We start from the raw sequence: 7,810 nt of genomic DNA, 5'->3' as shown, positions 1-7,810 counted from the left end.
CCTTGCAATAAAAGCACTCAGTCTCAGGCTTGGGTCCATTCTTTGGCTTCTTCCCGGCAACTGGCTTACCAGGCGCGGCAACTCCCTTGCCGTCCTTCTTGAAGTTCTTCTTACCCTTGCCTTTCTTGAACTTAGTGGTTTTCTTCACCATCAACACTTGATGTTCCTTTTTGATCTCTACCTCCGCTGATTTCAGCATTGAATATACCTTAGGAATGAAATTTTCCATCCCCTGCATATTGAAGTTCATCACAAAGCTCTTGTAGCTCGGTGGAAGCAACTGAAGGATTCTGTCAATAACCGCGTCATCCGGGAGATTAACTCCCAGCTGAGTCAAGCGGTTGTGCATCCCAGACATTTTGAGTATGTGCTCACTGACAGAACTATTTTCCTCCATCTTAAAACTGAAGAACTTGTCGGAGACTTCATATCTCTCGACCCAGGCATGAGCTTGGAAAACCATTTTCAGCTCTTCGAACATCTCATATGCTCTGTGTTGCTCAAAACGCTTTTGGATCTCCGGTTCTAAGCTGTAAAGCATGCCGCACTAAACGAGGGAGTAATCATCAGCACGAGACTGCCAAGCGTTCATAACGTCTTGGTTCTCTGGGATGGGTGCTTCACCTAGCGGTGCTTCTAAGACATAATCTTTCTTTGCAGCTATGAGGATGATCCTCAGGTTCCGGACCCAGTCCGTATAGTTGCTGCCATCATCTTTCAACTTGGTTTTCTCTAGGAACGCGTTGAAGTTGAGGTGGACATGAGCGTTGGCCATTTGATCTACAAGACATTTTTGTAAAGATTTTAGACTAAGTTCATGATAATTAAGTTCATCTAATCAAATTATTTAATGAACTCCCACTCAGATTAGACATCCCTCTAGTCATCTAAGTGATACATGATCTGAGTCGACTAGGCCGTGTCCGATCATCACGTGAGACAGACTAGTCATCATCGGTGAACATCTCCATGTTGATCGTATCTTCCATACGACTCATGTTCGACCTTTCGGTCTCTTGTGTTTCGAGGCCATGTCTGTACATGCTAGGCTCGTCAAGTTAACCTAAGTGTTTATGCATGTGTAAATCTGTCTTACACCCGTTGTATGTGAACGTTAGAATCTATCACACCCGATTATCATGTGGTGCTTCGAAACAACGAACTTTCACAACGGTGCACAGTTAGGAGGAACACTTTCTTGAAATTATTATGAGGGATCATCTTATTTACTACCGTCGTTCTAAGTAAACATGATAAACATCACATGCAATCAAATAGTGACATGATATGGCCAATATCATATAGCTCCTTTGATCTCCATCTTCGGGGCTCCATGATCATCTTCGTCACCGGCATGACACCATGATCTCCATCATCGTGTCTCCATGAAGTTGCTCGCCAACTATTACTTCTACTACTATGGCTAACGGTTTAGCAATAAAGTAAAGTAATTACATGGTGTTTAATCATTGACACGCAGGTCATAAAATAATTAAGATAACTTCTATGGCTCCTGCCGGTTGTCATACTCATCGACATGCAAGTCGTGATTCCTATTACAAGAACATGATCTCATACATCACATATATATCATTCATCACAACTTTTGGCCATATCACATCACAAAGCATATGCTGCAAAAACAAGTTAGACGTCCTCTAATTGTTGTTGCATGTTTTACGTGGCTGCAATAGGGTTCTAGCAAGAACGTTTTCTTACCTACGTAAAAGCCACAACGTCATATGCCAACTTCTATTTACCCTTCATAAGGACCATTTTCATCGAATCCGCTCCAACTAAAGTGGGAGAGACAGACACCCGCTAGCCACCTTATGCAACTAGTGCATGTCAGTCGGTGGAACCTGTCTCACGTAAGCGTACGTGTAAGGTCGGTCCGGGCCACTTCATCCCATGATGCCGCCGAAGCAAAATAAGACTAGTAGTGGCAAGAAAGTTGACAACATCTACGCCCACAACAAATTGTGTTCTACTCGTGCAAAGAGAACTACGCATAGACCTAGCTCATGATGCCACTATTGGGGAACGTTGCAGAAAATTAAAAAAATTCTACGCTTTCACCAAGATCAATCTATGAGTTCGTCTAACAACGAGAGAGAGGAGTGCATCTACATACCCTTGTAGATCGCGAGCGGAAGCGTTCAAGAGAACGGGGTTGAGGGAGTCGTACTAGTCGTGATCCAAATCACCGATGATCCTAGTGCTGAACGGACAGCACCTCCGCGTTCAACACACGTACGGTTGGGGAAGACGTCTCCTCCTTCTTGATCCAGCAAGGGGGGAGGAGAGGTTGATGGAGATCCAGCAACACGACGGCGTGGTGGTGGATGTAGCAGCGATCTCGGCAGGGCTTCGCCAAGCACTACGAGAGGGAGAAGGTGTACGAGAGGGAGAGGGAGGCGCCAAGAGCATGGGTGCGGCTGCCCTCCCTCCCCCCTCTTTATATAGGCCCCTAGGGGGCGCTGGCCCTAGGAGATGCAATCTCCAAGGTGGGGCGCCGGCCAAGGGGGTGGCTTGCCCCCCAAGCCAAGTGGAGATGCCCCCACCCCTAGGGTTTCCAACCCTAGGCGCAGGGGGGGCAAGGGGGCACGCACCAGCCCACCAGGGGCTGGTTCCCCTCCCACTTCAGCCCATGGGGCCCTCCGGGATAGGTGGCCCCACCCGATGGTCCCGGTACAATACCCGTGACCCCCGAAACTTTCCCGATGGCCGAAACTTGACTTCCTATATAAAATTCTTTACCTCCGAACCATTCCGGAACTCCTCGTGACGTCCGAGATCTCATTCGGGACTCCGAAGAACTTTTGGGTTACTGCATACTCATATCTCTACAACCCTAGTGTCACCGAACCTTAAGTGTGTAGACCGTATGGGTTCGAGAGACATGCAGACATGACCGAGACGCCTCTCCTGTCAATAACCAACAGCGGGATCTGGATACCCATGTTGTCTCCCACATGCTCCTCGATGATCTCATTGGATGAACCACGATGTCGAGGATTCAATCAATCCCGTATACAATTCCCTTTGTCAATTGGTACGTTACTTGCCCGAGATTCGATCGTCGGTATCCCAATACCTCGTTTAATCTCGTTACCGGCAAGTCACTTTACTCGTACCGTAATGCATGATCCCATGACCAGACACTTGGTCACATTGAGCTCATTATGATGATGCATTACCGAGTGGGCCCAGAGATACCTCTCCGTCATACGGAGTGACAAATCCCAGTCTCGATTCGTGCCAACCCAACAGACACTTTCGGAGATACCCGTAGTGCACCTTTATAGTCACCCAGTTACGTTGTGATGTTTGGCACACCCAAAGCACTCCTACGGTATCCGGGAGTTGCACAATCTCATGGTCTAAGGAAATGATACTTGACATTTGGAAAAGCTCTAGCTAAACGAACTACACGATCTTTGAGCTATGCTTAGGATTGGGTCTTGTCCATCACATCATTCTCCCAATGATGTGATCCTGTTATCAATGACATCCAATGTCCATAGTCAGGAAACTATGACTATTTGTTGATCAACGAGTTAGTCAACTAGAGGCTCACTAGGGACACGTTGTGGTCTATGTATTCACACGTGTATTACGATTTCCGGATAACACAATTATAGCATGAATAATAGACTATTATCATGAATAAAGAAATATTATAATAACCATTTTATTATTGCCTCTAGGGAATATTTCCAACACTCTGGGTGTTTCCCAGTATTTGAGAACTTATAGAAGTGGAATTAGGTAAGACGGAGCCACATGGGCCCACAAGATAACAGGGTGCCCCCTGTTGCTTTGTCATCTCCTTGTGTTGTCCTCTGGACTCCTCCAGAAGCTTCTAGGGTCTCTTTTGTCCAGAAAAAAAATCAAAAAGTTTCCTAGCGTTTGGACTCCATTTGGTATTGATTTTCTAGAAAACCAAAAACAAGCAGAAAGCAGCAACTGACACTAGGCATTGGATTAATAGGTTAGTTCCCAAAAATGATATGAAATAGCACAAAAATGCATATAAAGCATCCAAGATTGATAATATAATAGGATGGAATAATAAAAAATTATAGATACGTTGGAGACGTATCAACAACCCCAAGCTTAGTTCCTATTTGTCCTCAAGTAGGTAAATGATAAAAATAGATTTTTTGATGTGAAATGCTACCTAACATGTGTATCATGTAATATCTTTATGGTATAATCATTGAGAAACGGTGAAGTAACAATTTCAACATAATAATATCCATGAATATAAGAAGCATAATCATTGCATTTTCAAAATATATGATCCTTAACGAATGTTATCCCCACTCATTTTATCATGTTAGCATGGCATGGCTCCGCATTCACCGCATAAATATAAATCATGAGCACCCCGGTGTCAAACCAGCAATTGGATCATACTTCTAACGCACTTCAGCATTTTCAACCCCACGCAATACATTCTATAAAATATAACCACCGTCGTGCTCTGAAAGATATAAGTGAAGCACTAGAGCAACTGCCTAGCTCAAAAGATATATGTGAAGCACATATAGTATTCTAAGAAATCACGATAAATGTGTGTCCCTCTCAAAAGGTGTGTCCAGCAAATGATGATTGTGGCAAACTAAAAAGCAAATAAAGGGAAGAATATAATACAAGATGCTCCAAACAAAACTCATATCATGTGATGAATAAAAATATAGCTCTAGGTAATATATCGATTGTAGACGAAAGAGGGGATGCCTTCCGAGGCTTCCCCAAGCTTAGATGTTTGTGTCTTCCTTTAATATTACCTTGGGGTGCCTTGGGCGTCCCCAAGCTTAAGGTCTTGCCCCTCCTTATTCCTTCATCCATCATGATCTCATCCAAAACTTGAAAACTTCAGCACACAAAACTCAACAGAAACCTCGTGAGATCCACTAGTATAATAGACAAATCATAAACTTTAGATATTATTATGAACCCATTCATATTTTATTATTGAATAATATGTACTGTATACTAACTTCTCCATGACTTATACGCCCCGATATAATCCATAGCATCCTTAAAACAAAGCAAACTATGCAACATAAACATAATCTGTCTAAAATGGAACAGCCTGTAATGATCTGAACAAACACTATACTTTTGTAACACCAAAAATTCTGAAAAATTAGGACAACATGGGTAATTTGCATATCAATAATGTGAAAAAAAAATCAGAATTTTATCACTTTCCAGTAAATTATAGTAATTCCAGTACCAGGCACAAAAGTCTTTGTTTTTTCAGAACCAAGTCAACTATCAACCAAATCATCCCAAAGGCTTTACTTGGCACAAACACTAACAAAAACATAAAAACACAATCATAATAGTAGCAATAATTGTGAACACTCCAAAACATAAAGTAAAAGCAAAAATTCAAGATAACTATTGGGTTGCCTCCCAACAAGCTCTTTCTTTATAGCCATTAAGATAGGCTTGGGATTTCAATGATGCTCACATGAAAGATAATAATTGAAACACAAAAAGAGCATCATGTAGCATGTGTAAAACACATTTAAGTATAACATACTTCCTATGCATAGGCATTTTATAAGCAAAAAATTATCAAGATAATAAATAGCTAGCTTGTGCAAGGAAGAAGAATAAATCATTGACAATCTCGACATAAGGAGAGGTAATTTAGTAACATGAAAACTTCTAGAACCACATTTTCATATCTCATAATATTTACATGTAGGATCATAATAAAATTCAACAATATAGCTATCATATAAAATATTCACTTCATGATCCACATGCATAAAAGTTTTATAATCTTCCAAGATAGTGAGATTAACATCAATTAAAGTCAAGACCTCTCCAAACCCACTTTTATCAAAAAGTTCATAAGATTGATAATTCTCCAAAGTAGTGGGACTGTTATTACCTAAAGTTGGCGCTCTTGCAAGACCACTTTTAATATTATTGCAAACATTATTATCAATAACATTAGTAAGTTCATGAAAAACAGAGTAATGCTTTAAGCAAGATGACATGATGTAGATAAAGTAAGCTCAAGCAATATGAATAAAACACATCGTTGTATCCTTAATGGCAATAATACAATACGTGCCTCGCTACCCCTTCTGTTATGAGATGAGGACACCACAAGATTGAACCCATCTAAAAGCACCTCTCCCACTGAATATAAATCAATCTAGTTGGCCAAACCAAACGGGTAGATCGGAGAGAAATTTAAATCTATAACAATGATGCATAATAAAGTTCAAAGAAAATTAAAAGTTTTAATGAATAATCTGATCATAAACTCACAATTCCTCGGATCCCAACAAACATGCCGCAAAAGAACATTACATCAGATAGAACTCCAAGAATATCGAGGAGAACATTATATTGAAGATCAGAGAGAGAGAGAGAGAGAGAGAGAGAGAGAGAGAGAGAGGGGTAACCATCTAGCTACTAGCTATGGACCCATAGGTCTGTGGTAAATTACTCACACATCATTGGAAGGCAACAAGGATGATTTAGAATCCCTCTGTGATTGATTCCCCCTCCGACAGAGTACCAGAAAAGGCCTCCAGATGGGATCGCGGAAGAACGGGAGCTTGTAGTGGCGGAAAAAGTGTTTCAGGTGGGTCTCTGGGGGTTTCCCAATATTTGAGAATTTATAAAAGTGTAATTAGGTCAGACGGAGCCATGTGTGACCCACAAGGTAATAGGACGTGACCAGATAAGCCGAGAGAAGGAATTAAATCAAGATGGCAGTAGGTGGCAATAAGAAGTCAATAAGAAAGAGACCCAATAAAGGGCGGCAAAAGTTGTAAAATAAATCAAAAGTTCTGATTTTTTTTGTGAATGTTCATTTTAGTATCGCAAGCATGCTTGACAATTTTCATGCAAAATGGAGTAGTGGTGTTTCGGTGGTGAAAACAACAAATTTGGGGTAACATTTGGTGTTCAATTTGTTTCTTGACAATTTGGGGTAACATTTGGTAGCATTTGGATGTGACTATGAATACATAGAAAATTTGTTGGGATTTTTTTGTCATTTCAAAAACCAATTTTCGCACGCAGGAGCACGTGCTCCCGGGAGCCAAATTGGCTTTCGGCCCAATAAAGGGAGAGGGAAAAGGTTTAGACAACAGATGGGCACACAAGCGTGAATACGAGATGAGAAAGGAAAGGAACACGCGAGCAGCGGTGGCCACACATCTAATCATGGGATTGGGGTTTCTTTCCTTTTTCTTTTTGATTTTCTTTTTAATTCAAAAACCTTTTAGATTGTTTAAACATTCAAACTTTATTCAAAAGCCTCATAAAATTTTGGTTTGCTTATATGGACCACTAATGATCCAAATAAAATACTTACATATTACACATAGTTAATATTTCCTCATGAAAATACAAACTAAATTTAAATTCAAGTAGGTTCAAACTCTAAGTAAGTTATTTTATTTTCTAAATTTTTGGAAAATTTACGATTCCTACTACTATAATCTTACAAGTACCCACAAAGTTCAATATAATTCATAAAGTAAAAGTATCTCATTTGAAAGGTTTTTGATGCAATTTATTGCATTTGTTGTTATGGAATTCAAATGATACAAACATATGCATATGCCTTGAAATTTATACTCCTAGCTTTTACCATCAATAAGTCTCTCACCAAAAATCAGAGCTCGATTATTGTGTTGTGCACACTGTGTTTTGTTATTAAGAAAGTACATTGACATTTTTTATCCCATTGCAATGCATGGGCCCTTTTGCTAGTAATGAGCGAAAAATACCAAGAAGCAAACTAAAATAACGAATCAGTTCT

This window comes from Triticum dicoccoides, chromosome 6B (assembly GCF_002162155.2).
Source record: "Triticum dicoccoides isolate Atlit2015 ecotype Zavitan chromosome 6B, WEW_v2.0, whole genome shotgun sequence".
Lineage (NCBI taxonomy): Eukaryota > Viridiplantae > Streptophyta > Magnoliopsida > Poales > Poaceae > Triticum > Triticum dicoccoides.
The sequence above is the reverse complement of the archived record's forward strand: the minus strand, read 5'-3'. Positions refer to the sequence as shown.